The sequence below is a fragment of the Lemur catta genome, chromosome 3 (assembly GCF_020740605.2).
Source record: "Lemur catta isolate mLemCat1 chromosome 3, mLemCat1.pri, whole genome shotgun sequence".
Taxonomy (NCBI): domain Eukaryota; kingdom Metazoa; phylum Chordata; class Mammalia; order Primates; family Lemuridae; genus Lemur; species Lemur catta.
The window spans coordinates 44,259,461-44,274,986 of record NC_059130.1 but is presented as its reverse complement, the minus strand read 5'-3'; the positions used below and the strand labels follow the sequence as shown (position 1 = coordinate 44,274,986).

The following is a 15,526-nucleotide window of genomic DNA, read 5'->3' as shown; positions in this document are numbered from 1 at the left end:
ATAACTGCATGATGAGTGCGATGTGCACTGTCTGGGGAATGGACACTTTTGAAGCTCTGAGTTGGGGGATGGGCGGGACATGGGCAATATATATAACCTGAACTTTTGTACCCCCATAATAAGCTGAAATAAAAAAAAAAGAAGGAAAGAAAAGAGAAGTCCTCCTCCAGACTTTCTCAAATGTAAACATAAACAGCTTAATTCTATGTAATATCTGGTCATTCTTGCATTTAATCAACTAAGGGAAAATAATGCTCCAAGCCCATATTCCCATTTTGTAAAAATGGAACACCAACACAGACTATTCTCATTCTAGTTTCCCTTACAATATTTTTCTGCTATGGTCTCTTTGATGTTTTTTCTTAGACAGAAATTCAATAGCTAACTGCAAAATGATTGCATAAGAAGAAATTTGGAAAACACTAGAACAATTATAGCTTAAAGCATTTGGCCCTTGATTCAATGGTAGCTTCCCTTTAATTAAACAAGTGTAAGACAGGGAAAGCAGACTGCAGACATGGTTTAATCCTCTGAGCATTAGGTTATTTAAACTCAAAGTGTTGTAGGAAAGAAAAATAATTTTTTTCAACCTCTAAAGTTCTTAGCTGAAACAAAAGACAAAGTGACAAGAGAAAAACACAAAGAAGTTTACTAACATGTGCACCTCATGTATACATGGGAGATGCCCAGAGAATGAGTCATTCTCCAAGAGGTGGCTTTGAGTTCAAGCTTAAATACCATCTTCAACTGAAACAAAGAAAGAGGACTGGAGGGGAGGTTGGGGGCATGGGAAGGCCCATTATGGGGAGATGCCCAGGTAAAGCCTGGCAAACAAGGATAGAGTTTGTTATGCAGATTTTAGGTCTCTACCTTCTCCATTGATAAGAGTCTCTAGTGATTTAGAGTCATCCTTCTTTTCCTGATACAAAGAGATGCCCTTACAAATGGACATTTCCCTTATAGATGGAAATTTCCCTGACAAAAGGGTAAAGTTTTCAGAACTTCTTCTGTGTCTATAGTTTCTCAAAACAATCAGCTCAAAATAATCCTTGGGCCAGAGGCAGATTTCACCAGAATAAATTTGAAATTGATCAAAAACTTAAGTGTAAGAAATAATATCATAAAAGTAGTAGAAAAACATGAAAAAAATTTATTCTCTTGAGTGAAAAAGTTTTTCTTAGTAGAAATAAAATCCAGAAACCACAAGATTGATAAATTTGATATAAAAAAATTTAAAGAAAACATTCCGCATGGCAAAAATCACAATAATCAAAGTCAAAATTAGGCAAAACATTGTAAGAAAATGTTTGTAGAGGAAGCAAAGAACAATTTCTCTAATATATAAAGAACTCCTACTAATCAATAAGAAAAACCCAACCATCCAGATTAACAAGCAGAGAATGTGAGCAGAAAGATCACAGAAAATACAGATAGGTCTTAAATAAATGAAAAGATGTTCAAGAAATGATACTTTAAAATACACTAAAATGGCATTGTTTAACCTAGAAGATTGGCAAAATTCAGAAAGTATAACTCTGTATTGGCCAGAGTTCAAGAAAATACTCTTATACGTACATTTATGTGCATTTAAGTCAATAAAACCTATTTTCAGGGCATTTTGACCATACCTATCAAAATTACAAATGCACATACCCTTTAACCAGCAATTTCACATTTAGAAATATATTCTACAGATTTACTCACACATGTGAAAAGTCATACACACACACACACACACACACACACACACACACACACATGATAATTCACTGCAAATTTGTTTATAAAAGCAAAATATGGTAGTCACCTAAAATATCCATCAATATGTCAGGTTTCAGTCTGAAATGTCAGTTCTTGATGGGCTCATGGCTGAAGAATGACCAGATGCACCAAAGAAAGGCAAGCACGAAAATGAGGTTTATTGAGGAGAGAAAGATAGGCTTATAGGACAAGGGCAAGATATAGGTTTACAGAGCATGGTACATACGCCACAGATGATGATGGGATACATTGTTACAGCAAAGGGAGAGCAAAAGGAAGGGGCCAAAAAAGGACCTGGTTATGTTCTGGATCCTGCTTTATAGTGCCTGGATTGGGACCTCCCTCATGGTTCAGGGGTCACCATGGAACCACTTTGATTGGACAGTTGGGAGTCACACGACCTGAGTTTTAACTATGTATGTAGGTTGTTCTAGGTCAATTTCCAGACTCCATAGTACCTGTGCTGCTTGGCCTGTAGACTAGAGAATCCTCTGCACTCTTTTTTTTTTTTTTTTTTTTTTTGAGACAGAGTCTCGCTCTGTTTCCCGGGCTAGAGTGAGTGCCGTGGCGTCAGCCTAGCTCACAGCAACCTCAAACTCCTGGGGTTAAGTGATCCTACTGCCTCAGCCTCCCGAGTAGCTGGGACTACAGGCATGTGCCACCATGCCCAGCTAATTTTTTCTATATATATTTTTAGTTGTCCAGATAATTTTTTATTTCTATTTTTAGTAGAGACAGGGTCTTGCTCAGGCTGGTCTCGAACTCCTGACCTCAAGCGATCCACCCGCCTCGGCCTCCCAGAGGGCTAGGATTACAGGCGTGAGCCACCGTGCCCGGCCTCCTCTGCATTCTTTTGCAGCTGGCACAGTGAGTTATAATTGGCCAATTCATAGGGTATTCCCCCCTCCCCCAGGTATGGCAGTTGCTCGGAAGAGGATTAGGGTGGGTCAGGACCAAGATGGGGGCCTGGGGCCCACCCTCATCCTTCTTTCCAGGTGGGGCAATTGAACCAAGGCAATAGCACTCACTTTCGTCCGTAGGAGACCCAGAATCCCTAAATACCTAACAAAATAGATAAATACCTAACAAATAGAGTACTGCTCCTATAAATTATAATGTATAGATATAATGGCATATATGAATAGTAAATAAATAAGAAAGATTTTATGTATAGATATGGGATGATCATAAAGATATGGTTTTAAATTTTTTTAAGATGGGGTCTTGCTATGTTGCCCAGTCTGGAGTGCAGTGGCTATTCAGAGGTGCAATCACAGAGCACTGCAGCCTCTAACTCCTGGCTTCAAATGATCCTCCTGACATAACCTCCCAAGTAGGTGGAACTACAGGCATGTGCCAAAGATGTTTTTAAAAGAAAAAAAAGTTGTAGAACATTGCATATAGTATATAAACATTTAGTAAAGATTAATTGATAGATAAAAATATGTGTATTAACTCTGGCTACTACAATCTACATGTCAATAGCATCGGATTACCTACCAGCTGTACCTTTTTGTTAGAGCTACCAATGCATTTGATTACATTCTTCCTTTTGTAGAATGCCTATCATCTTTATTTTTGCTTGTCAAAATTCAACCCATCTTTGGATCCTCTTGTAAATTAATCTTTCTCTTCTGTCTTTTCAACATAACCATCTGAACCTGGTTCTTTTTTTTTTTAGTAAAAAGTAGTAAAATCTATAAAGCGCATGTAACACTAGAGGAAGAGAAGGGAGGGAAAAGGAACATCTACCTAAATACATGTCTGTGAGACACATTAATGCCCTATGTCATTTAATTCTTTAACAGCCCTTAAATTTGGGAATTATTGCAGCTACAGATGCTGTTACCAGCTTGAGGAGATTAGAGAATGTTCTCAATTTCACACAGCTGATAATTGGAGGTGCAGAGGTTTAAGCTCAGGTGACTAGGATTCCAAATCCTTCTCCCACTATACAGTCTTGTACTTGATGGAATTTCTGCCACTTTTCTTTAGAACCCAAACCTTTGAGTTAGTTCATCTAATTTGACACTCTTGACTTACCAATGAGGAAAAGAAAGCAGAGAGGTTAAGAGCTTTGCAAACTAAGTTTGTGGGTGTCATTGGGGTTGGATAGGTGCCTATAAAAACATATGTATGTAATTAGGACTGGGGATGTAAGGTCAACCTGGTACTTTACACTTTTATAATAGAGTTTAGGATTAACAGGATAATTGATAGTCTTTAAAATTAAAATGTTGGCACATACCACTGACAGGAGGAGGTTCAAGACTGGAAAGCATAAACATCTGAGAATGAATGTCTGTCTGTAAAAATTAATGTCCACCCATGACATTTATAAGAATGCTTTAGTGTCATTAATTCTTTGCCAAGCATCTTTCGGTGCTATTAATAAAAACAAAACGAGTTTTTGACATTCTCTTACAAAGTCCATGTGCCCTACGATAAAATCCTGAGGTCTCCTGCACTTACTGGCCTCCTCCCTCCAAGATCTGGTTCCCATCCCACAGCCTCTACCACACTGGCTCAGGAAGTAGGCAATTTCCTGCCCTGGCTGAGCCGGATATTAAGACCTCTTTGTTCCCTTATCTCTGAGAAATAACACCCCTCTGTAATACTCCAATGGCTGACTGACTCATGCTCATACTTACCTAAAGGACTCTCTGCTGTTCTTTAACATTAGTGCCGGCTAAGGCAGAGCAATTCACTCATATTCCAATTGTAAAATGTTGTAGGGTGACATGGAGCACATTGGATTACTGTAGTTTGTATACTGCCTGGTATTAGAAAAAAGGAGATCTTTCAAAGAACTATAAAGCTAGGGGATCATCCTCTCTGCTCCCACCCTCCACCGACTCATCCATGAGCAAACCCACTTTCTGTCAATTTGCATTTGTGGAAGCATCCTCTCTCACAGGAGACATCTTAAATGGATTCCTTCATATTGCTACAGACTAAACTGAAACTTCTAGGCTATGTAATTTGGGCAATTTGACTATTCTCTTTGGAGGCAATACATACAGAAATAACAACTGCTGACAACTTCTTGGTACATCTCAATGTATAGAGACACATGACAGATCGATCTATACACATAGGCTGTGTTCTCTGCTTGACTGATGGTTAGTAATACCATCTGCACATCCACAGCTTGTCCAGTTTCCAGGTTTCTTCCATTTGGTGGAATGCTCTTAATACAGTATTCCTATTCAACACTTCAAAGCCCTTTCAAAACATTTCACTTTTCATGTAATGCATGCCCTACATTCCAGCTTCTTCTGTTTGGAGCTCTAATACTAGGAAGAGCTAAAAACAGTAAATCATGATGACTGAGCACAGAAAATAATATTTAGAAGTAAAAATGTAGGGAGCACAATCTTGCCTCCTCCTTCACTGGCAGGGTTAACAGAACCAAAATATTTTAGAGATAAGAAATCTTAAAGATCATTTAGTCTCACCAGCTCATTTTACAAGTGTGGAAATGAGGAGTAAATTCCAAGTAAAGGAAACAACATTTGAATAGACACAGGGATGCTGACTGTGCCACCAGAAGGAGGCCCTGACCAGATAGGACATCAGGAAGAAATAAAACAAAAGATTAAATAAGTAGGGTTAAACAAATTTACAAAGGACCTTGAATTTCCACTTGCAACTTGTGAATCAATTTTCTACTTTCTTGGAAATTTAAACATTGAATCATATAGGTTAGGTTTGGGAAGGAACTCAGGATCTCAGCTCTTATTTCTTTCTTTCATAACACTTCACTTAGTTGTAATTTTTTTATTAATTTAATTTTAAAACCTTTGCCATCCAGTAGTTTGTAATCTTCATAGCATCTGGCACAGTTGGCAGGCAGATAGTAAGTACTCAGAAGTTATCTTTTGAATGAATGAGGTCATCTGAATTAACTTTCTATATAGGGATGACATCATTTTTATAGCTTCCTGAACGGTTGACTCTTTAACTGTGGTCTTTATGAATATCCTCACTGATGAAGTCTGGTCATCACCAAGGTATCCCATGGCCCTGTCAGGCCACTATTATCGAGAAGGTGCCAAATTCTTTTGGAAGAGGGGGTATGAACTTTAGGTTACCAGGACAGTCTAGGTCAAAGAACATTAGAATATTGAATGATTCTTATGACTTTAGTTAAGATATAAGGAAATGAAATATGTGAGGACCCTTTTGTACTTATCAAAAAAACCGTACGGAATTAGGCATTACAGTATCCCTGTCACATATGAGGTAACTGAGGTTAAGCATTGAGTAATTTATTCAAGGCAACACAGCACACAGTAGTGAAATTAATTTGAAATCAGGTCTGGCTTTGATGCTCCAGTTCTTCCTAACTTCCTATGCTGCCTCTATTAAAATGTATAAAACAGAATTGCTCCCCTCAAATAAGCTGCAATCGAGCTGGAGAGACATATTCATTAACACCCAGTATAATGTTTATCACCAGTATGTAAAATGCACAAAGCTATTAGTTCTGCCTGGCGTTTGGAAATTTCAGGGAAGCTCACACCAAAGAGATGGCTTCTAGCCTGAGTCACGAAGGTGACTGTCAGGTGGAAATTATCAGACTCATCAGAAAGAGTGTCTCAGAAGGAGTACAAGAACTCAGTGTAGCCAGAAGATTTTCTTATTGAAGCTTGTGTCCCAGCCAGGCTTGGGACACATCCAAATCAAGAGGCACTATTTTCAGTGGGACTTTTATAAGGTTTTGCATGCTCACTACATGAGCACCCCTCCAACTCCACCCCTCCCACCCCATGTGCGTGCACGTGCGCGCGCACACACACACACACACACACGCACATACACAGATTCCCACCACCCCTATGTCCCACTGCCATGCCTAGACAGACTGCCTCCATGCCTTTTCTACTACACTCACTGCCTCTGAGCATTAATAAATAAGGTGTTCAGTTTATGTAAATATTAGAGTACAACCAGAGAAATTTTAAACTCCAGACACGGTTAATTTAACTGATTTAAATGTTGCAGACACCAGTCTAGCAACAAAATTTTAGGATAGAGAGTAAATATAGACTAGGCATCAGTAGAGAAATTTCCTGGACTTCTCAAGTTCATAATGGAAATTGGCTAATATCCTCTATAATTTTCTTTTAATGCAGATGGAATCAGTCTCTCATGGAAACAGATACCTTCCTGTACATTTATTGCATGTGAAAAAAAGACTGTCTGGCTTTAAGGCAGCCGTGGACCACTTCACTCTCTTGCTTAGAGGAAACTTAACAGAGAATTTAAAATTAAAACTCCAGCTTGTTCATCACACAGAAAACCATATAATACTGACAGGCTAATAAGAAATTAAACTTGTATTACAGTATTCAGACAGAACAACAGAAGTCATTTGAGATACTCAGCAAGTGATTGATTTGTGGTTATTGTTTAGCTATTAACAGGCATTGTGAGAATAATAGCATTTCAAAAATAGTCGCTATTCCTAAATAATGCTCTGGTCACTTGATAAACTTTGAGTCCTCGGAAGAAAACATTAAATTTTAAGTTAACTTCCACCAAACACAAAATGATACAGCAGCTGATGAAGCAGAGAGTAGTTGCATACGCAGGATGAACTGGATGTAACACCCACTTGTATAGCTCATCAGTGACACTGAGGCTGAGGGGAGGATGTGTCAGGGATTTTGGCACAATCCTCCTACCAGGTTAAGAAAAATATTGAAAAATGATGGTGGGAAATGATGTGAACAGCGTGTGGAAAGTCGTCTAATTTGAGACAGGACCGGATTTCCTCAGTCTTGAACGTGGTAGGCCTCAAATTCCCAACACTCCAAGGTTTGAACAACTTGATAGTCTTAATGGGGTCATGGAAGATGACGTGGAAGTGGCACTAAATCTTTGCGAGTCCTTAGCGAGCAAGCGCTGCTGCTACTGAAGAGAGTTCAGAGAGTTTTCTCCCACACGGAACTTTAACATGTTCAAAGGAGCCAAATACGCTTTTGAAAAAGAGACCTTAAAAATGGGAAACACAGTAGTCACATGTTAAAGAAGATGTCCAAAGCATTCACTTATAATGAAGTAACTTAGGAAGAGAGGATAAAAGAGACATCTTTAGAAAAACTCTGTTCTATCTGGATTCACAGAAAGAGGCAGAAGAGTATTAAACCAGGAAGAGAAAGTTGAGAAAACTACGCCTGGAAGGAAGCATGGTCTTCCTTCCAGGTTGTCACAGTTCCTCTTTTAGGGGAAACAGTCTTGGAACTTTAGAACTAGAAGGAATATTAGAGATTGTACAGTTGGGAAAACTGAGGCCCCAGAGGTAGTGACTGATCCTAGGCTGCACAGCTAGTAACTGGTCAACCAGGACTACAGCCCACTTTTCAGACTTCTGGTGTTCTCTGGTTTATGGATTAGAAGACTAGATCTAGTCCTGGTTTGTCCACCAACTAACTACTATATATTAAATAGAGTCTATAAGCTCTTTATGCCCAGTTTTCTCATGTGCTCTGTTGCATAGTTATTAGAATAAAATAAAGATGTAACATGTAGCATTCATTATAAAAGGCAAACAGTACTATTCAAAAATAAACTATTCCTGCCAGGTGGCATATTCTTGGAGTTTAAGGTTGAGTATTAACTTTGTATCTTTCCCAGGTTCTAGCACAGACATTACGTAAATATCAATGAAATTAACCGAAATATCTTCCATTTTTATAAACTCAAAATAACCCAGTTGTGAATAACAGGGAAACCATCCAGCAGAGCTACTTCCAAGAAGGCTATATTGAATTCTCAAAACAATAAATTTACTCTCTGGGGAAAAGCAATACTCATCCACAACATAGTCTTAGATCTGGTGAGTGCATCTAGTAAGAATTTAATGACACAGGGCTGGTTGGGGGAAAAAAATATATTACATTTCCAGACTTTGAAATCCCAAAATATTTTCTAATTATTATGCAACTTATTTTCCTTATTTCCCTATTTCAGTAGAGAAAAACTCTACTATATCTTTCCTATATTAGCAAACTAAATAAATTTAATTAAAAAAATACACAGGTGCACTCAGCAGTTGGTTAATAATTCAATGCAAGTGACATCTACTTTAAAAATACTATCAGCATTTATGAACCAACTCATTCATTAAATACCTCAATCAAATTATAATTCAGTTTAAGCTTTGCAATTGAAGTTTCTAAAAATAGAATCTACTCCATTGATACATCTTGACATTGTTTCACTTGCTACCAAGTTTTAAGTGCAAGAATACATACCAGATATTTGAACTCATACAATGTTGGTCTTTAAAAATTTATTGTTCTTCTTTGTCCCTGTATCTTCTTAAATATCTCTCTTGTTAACCAGAATACCAAATGTCTTATATTAATATTTATTTCTTTGCATCTTCTCAGAGAACATTAATCAGTCAGCATATAAAAATGACACCTTCCCTCATTTCAGAGTGGCTGAATTTAAACAGGTATATTTTGTGAAATTTAACCACCTTGCCTCCAGTTTTGTGAGGAAATGAAATTGGCCCAAATTGCCAAACTTGATTTTATCTCTCAGCTTTAGATCATAGCAACACTAGTTAATTTCATCATCAGAAGTTCCAGGATGAAATTCTACCAGGTGAAATGGTACAAGGAAATAAGATACCTGAGAGAAATGAAGTCAATCCTCACATTGGGTTTCCCTCACTGAAGAAATTCCAGACAGTGTATTTTAATATACAGAGCCTCTACTGCCATTATCCAGACCCTCTGTGGTTCTTACATTCTTGCCAACTAACATCTTCCACTTGCAAAGATGGAAAAATGCTCCAGAGACATGGTCATCATCTCCGTATCTTGTGGCCACAATGCTTTGGATTGCTCTCACACAAAAATTTCAGTGTGCCAAATGGTGGTCGTGAGTGGACTTTGCTTACTGAGAACAGACTGCAATATTTTAATGTCTATTAGCAGTTCCCTGAATATTTGAGTTTAGGGAAAACATATTCCTATTTCACTCACAGGAGTTCTAACAGAAGAAAAATTGCCTCTACAGGATAAAAGAAGACATCCACATAGTTTGGCCTGAGCAAACTATAGCAGGGATTTGCTTAGCAATGGCCTCTAGATTAGGGTGATAAAAGGGGACCAGAAGAATGGGGGCATCAACACATGACCTACATACTGTCCTAGGTGGTGTGAAATATTTCTTTATCAAAAATTAGAAAAGATAGATCCAGTAAATTGATTGGCTCTGGAAGTAGCTCAGTGAGGATGCACAGAATGCTGTAAGAGAAAATGTCAAATATTACTTTTGAAGGGTCCTTGAAGTCATGTTGCAGATCATAGGCTGCAGGTCAGATAGATATGAGTTTGAATTTGGGCTCCATCACTCACTAGTTGAGTGACCTTGGGCAAGTACTCACTCTCTCTGAACCTGTTTCTGCATCTGGAAAGTGGGGGAAACACTGACTACCTCAGTGGGCTGCTATGGGCATGAAATGGCACAAGGGTGTGAATGCTTAACCCAGCGCCCAGCACACAGTGAGACCTGAAAAACTGGCTCCTCCAGGGGATCAGAGATGCAAGGTCTAAGGTTTTACAAAAGGTTACGTGGACTAAACAGAGAGGACTATGTGCTGTCATTACAAGCGAGACAGCATAGTAAGTCCAGAAACCCCATTTATATCTTCTGCTTTTCTAAGTAAAATGATTATTGGTAACCATATTAACCAAATTCAGGACTAAAATAAAAAGTATATTTCCATATTAATTGGAAATGATTTTAAGAACTATATGGGTCAAGGATATCAAACTGTATGATCATCAGACAACGAAGAAGTTTCTCAACCAAAGAGGACAAAAAGAACACTGTACAATGTAAACATTAGTGGTTCTGTTGATGTCACCTCAAGTATCAGCTGATGATTTTGACAATGTGAATTTGTACTTATAACCATGATCTATCATTAACAACAAAATTTTCCGAAAGCATTCAGGAATTTAGTAGCAAATGAGATATCAGGACTTGCCATTTATATGGTTGTTCATCCTGAACCAGTCATTATTGCCCAAAGAAAGGTGACAGCCTTTCCTTGGGCAATAAAGGTGAAAGCACTGTAGCCTTCAGAGCAGTATTAGCCAGAGATCACTAGTAGTTTCAAGATACCTCCTAGGAATTCCTTCAGTGTTGTACTGGATAAGTAGAGAGTGATACAGTAGCCCCTTCATTATCCTCTCAAGTCAGTTCTTGCCCATCTTGTCCCAAAACCATTTGTTCAATAGTTAAGAAACTAGATTATAATTTTGACATATGCATAAGATAAATCCATATTTTTATCCCTAAAAGGGCTAGAACCATATCCAGTGCCCCCAGAATTAGTTTATTTTTAACATCTGAGAAACAACGCTATTTCCATTTTCAGGACAAGCTGCATATCTAGAAGGGGGCAATAGAAACAAAGAGTGGAATGTACATAGCTTGAATAAAACATGTTCCATATTATATGTTTTATATTTAGAAACAAATTAACAATAATAGATTTTCCAAAGCTACAGAAAGAAAAAAGTTTGATATAATCTTCTTGGCTCATGAAGGAAGCCAGAAAACAGAAAACAAATAGAACAATGATCCTTTCCCTTCTCTTCACCCACTTGATTTTCCCTTTTTGCAGGCAGAGCACAAAATAATTTCCAGAGAAATATGAGATTTTTCTTTATTAAAGAAGGGCAGAGGTTATAAAAAGGTTGAGAGACACCTATAGAAACCCACCAGCTGGAGAACTATTTAAATATCACTAGGGACAGCATATTCTCCCCATGAGGCATGCTACAGGAAGGAGAGGAATTGTAGCCTTTAATCTTCTACGTGGTAAATGGAGCCCAAAAAATCAGATTGTAAACATTGGGATACTAGCTTGCGTGGTTCTACTCAATGATTTTATTGTGGTGACTATGTCAGATCTTTGCTGTTATCACTTCTCTTAGGAAGAATAAGTAAGTTAGATGAGCAAGATCCCTGAATAAGGATTCATTTCTTTGCAGAACTGCTAATCCTACATTCATTTTAAAATGTAAAAATAATATTACTCTTACAATTGTCAATTTTATATAAATTCAATACATGTTACTCTTTTTAAGATGACTTTCACTTAAATAAGACTTGCGCTAATATGCGTAATTTTGCCATAAAAGCAAAGTGTTTTTTTAGTATGTACATCTGATTATATGTTTATTATATATAAGTATTATATGTCAGGGTGGAAAGCTTAGTAGGTGCTCATGGTGCAGGTGGAGAAAGATTTCTCACACAGAAATTAAGTTATAAAAGTAAAATTTATTTTATCCTTTAGAAGGACAGAAAGAATGAGAGAGAGAGAGAGAGAGAGAGAAGTGGGGGGAAAGAAAGCAGAGAGATGGTGTAACATCCCAAAGAAAGAGAAGGGAGATGGCAGCCAGTATTTTTTGTTTATACTAAGAATCTGAGTGTCTTGCTATGAAGTATATGGCTTCACCACCTTCCATTACATTTTTATTTCTCTGCATCATTGAGATATCTGCTCACTGTGTTTTCAACCTTATCTCTCATTGATGAGAAAGTGGTTTCTCATTAATGTTAGATTTTTGAATCAAAATAATATTTTACAAAATAAAACAAATCACTTTTCTTTGGTCAATAATGACTGGTTCAAGACGATTTGAACAACTATATAAATGGCAAGTCTTGATATGTCATCTGCTACCAAATTCCTCAAGGCTTCAGGAAAGTTTTTATTGATAACAAATCATAGTTATAAGTACAAATTCATATTGTCAACATTATCAGCTGACATTTGAGCTGACATCCGTAGAACCACTGAAGTATTTATATTATAATGGGAATAAAATCCTAGAAACAACTGAATCCCACCACTGCTAAGCTCTGGGTGATTGTTGAGTGGGTCGTGACAAGGACTTTAGGTTTTGCTAGTCTCCAAACCTGGTTGATAAAGTAGTTCAACTAAAGATGGGCCCAAGGCCAAGTGGGTGGGAAATAAACAGTTCAGAATCTCAATCAGCAGTGGAGATTGTTTTTAGAGTTGTGTAAAAGAAATGCTTATGCAGCTCTATAAACATGTTTCATCTCCTTACATGGATATGTAAAGACAGTGTTTACTGCCATTGATACAGCCTCCCTGTATATGCGCCAAGGCTGGGACTGACTGGCTGGAACTGCAGAGCAGGGGCCACTCTGCAGAAACAGTGCTGGGTAAGATAGCTGAGCTCATCTCGAGATGGGCTGAAAAAAAGCTATAAAATCAGCCATGGAAAACAGAGTTTTGGATCATCTACAGCAGCTAGGGCTCTCTTCCCCTCAAGTCCAGATGGGCAACTCTAAACTCCTTTTTTGTATGCAGATGTTTTATTCCAGTGGACAGCTCAGAACCAGGCAACAACTGCATGAGGTGGATTTAACTCCTGAGATCCTTCATTGGCCCTTAGGTCCCTGACAGCAAAATCAGAAGACCTCTTTAAAAACCAACTGTGTAACTGTGGGTTATTTGAATAAGTCATTGCATTTGTAAGACTGACCACTGGATATTTTTGTCATTGCAAAATTGCCTTGCAAGCCATGACAGGTTCCTTTGTGCCAATTTTTCTAGTAAATGAAGAAAGGGAATAGACATTGAGAAAGAGCAGGGACCCCTTTTAGTATCCTGCTGGGCACCCCAAGCATAGAAATAAAGGAAAATCTTGAGTCCCTTCAGGAAAGTTCCGGGCACCTAGAGGCTTTGAAAAGTGAATGGGCAACCTAATGAGAACAGTGACCTTCCAGGCAAGCCAGAGTCACAAGGTGTTTTGGTTCCCTGTGGAAACTAAAAGATGGTATCCTAACATATGTGCTTGAGTTGTTTTTCAGAAAGCCCCACCAATGGAAAATGCAGATAACAGGGAACTGAGGAATTGAATTCTGACCACCTTTCTTTCTTCTAAATTTCTGCCTGAGGGGCCTGGAGAAAGTCATGCCATCTTTTTTTTTTTTTTTTTTTAATTTCAGGATACTATGGGGGTACAAACATTTTGGTTATATGTTATGAATTTGCCACACCCAAACCCTGATTTGAGGTGTGCCCTTTCCCCCCCACAATGCTCTTAACATTTCTTTCGGCTAGTTAAAGAATCAATCCACCTATGACCTGCAAGCCCTCTGCTTTGAGATATCCTGCCTTTTGGGGCCAGGCTAATGTACAACCTCCCTATGTTAATTTACAATTTTGCCTGCAACTTCTGCTTTCCTGAAATGTAACTCTGCTTTTAAAAACCCTTGCTTGTAAACCATGGGGGAGTTCAGGTCTTAAGCATTAGCTGCCTGCTCTCCTTGTATGGTGCCACACAATAAAAACGCTTCTTTGTCCCACTGCACCTCTCGGCGTCGGTGTCTGGCTTTGCTGCGCCAGGTGAGTGGACCCCAATTTGGTTCAGTAACAACATCAAATATTAGATTCCATTGATGATTGGATACAGATAAAGAAATTATAACACGAACCTATACCACCAGCACTTCTCTTAAATGAAGAATTAATTGGAAAGGACTGGTTCCAGTTAGATTGGTGAAGAAAATGTAACAGAATTTTATAAGCCTTCAGTCCAGACTTAATTATTTGCTTCAGGATAGAAAATTCAGAGAATGACTTCCGAATTTAATAATTTCTGGATTTTCTTTGGAACTTAATGAGTCATTTCTGGCATTTAAGTCTTCACACAACACAAAAGGGACCCAACAATTTCAAAATGAGAGAAACAAACATTCTACATATTTTTTTTGTTCTCAGTCAGTATAGGCTAGATAAATTTGAGACTATTTTCAGGATTTTGATGTCAGTTTCTGTATCTACTTATATACCTAAGACTAATATTATTCCATTTTCTCATTTCTTATGATGTTTTGATATCAGGAATGTTCTACTTAACATTTAAGTATGTACTATAACCCAAACACTGACACTCAGATACATAAGGAATTATCTTTCTTCAAGGGACAGTAATCTCATAAAAATATAAGTTAACCTTAAAAGGAAGTGGAGCTAATCACCCGGAGTACAGTTTCTTACTGACACACACACAGCGTTGTTCAAAGATGAGGGTAAAATTTGGTGCTAATGTACATTTTTTTCTGGTAAAAAGGATCATAGCTTTTATCAAACTAAAATTTGGTCAAGATCATTATCTCGGTGTTTGAGTTGTAGGCTCTATTTCTAGATAGTATCAGATGTCTATTATTTCTGAGATAAGAAGTTTGATAGTTTATTATAATTATAAACTTTGTAGAAAGAATACCTGATAAGATGTGAAGTAGCCTTCAATTATTTTGGTTTGACAAACTATTTTTCTTTGCATAACTGACCATAAATTTGTCATTCAGAGGGATCTGGTTTATTGCTTGGTGGAAGGAGGAGAAGGAAAGGGGAAAGTCTTAAAACAAATTAAAAGTCAAGACAGGTCTTAAGATATTAAAAAGTAACTTGGAATGTAAAAGGACTAGCAGCAAAATGTAATTTTTTTCTTTTTAAAAATTTTATTATTCTTTTTTTTTTGTAAGCAAGCTAAGCACCAAGATTTATTAAGCACAGTATGTTCCAGAGAGGGAATGGGTCTATCTCCCCAAGTGGAAATGACCTATTATTCTTAATTGACACATAATAATTCTACATATTTATGGGGTACAGTGTGATATTTTGATACATATATGTAATGCATAATGATCAAATCAGGGTAATTAGCACATCCATCACCTCAAATATTTA

General features: G+C 37.6%; 1 long non-coding RNA gene across 4 annotated transcripts in view; it reads right to left on the bottom strand.

The window, feature by feature from the left end:
• The window catches only part of LOC123635324, a 62,495-nt gene that overhangs the window by 18,931 nt on the left and 28,038 nt on the right, over nucleotides 1-15,526 (bottom strand). The window lies entirely within an intron of this gene.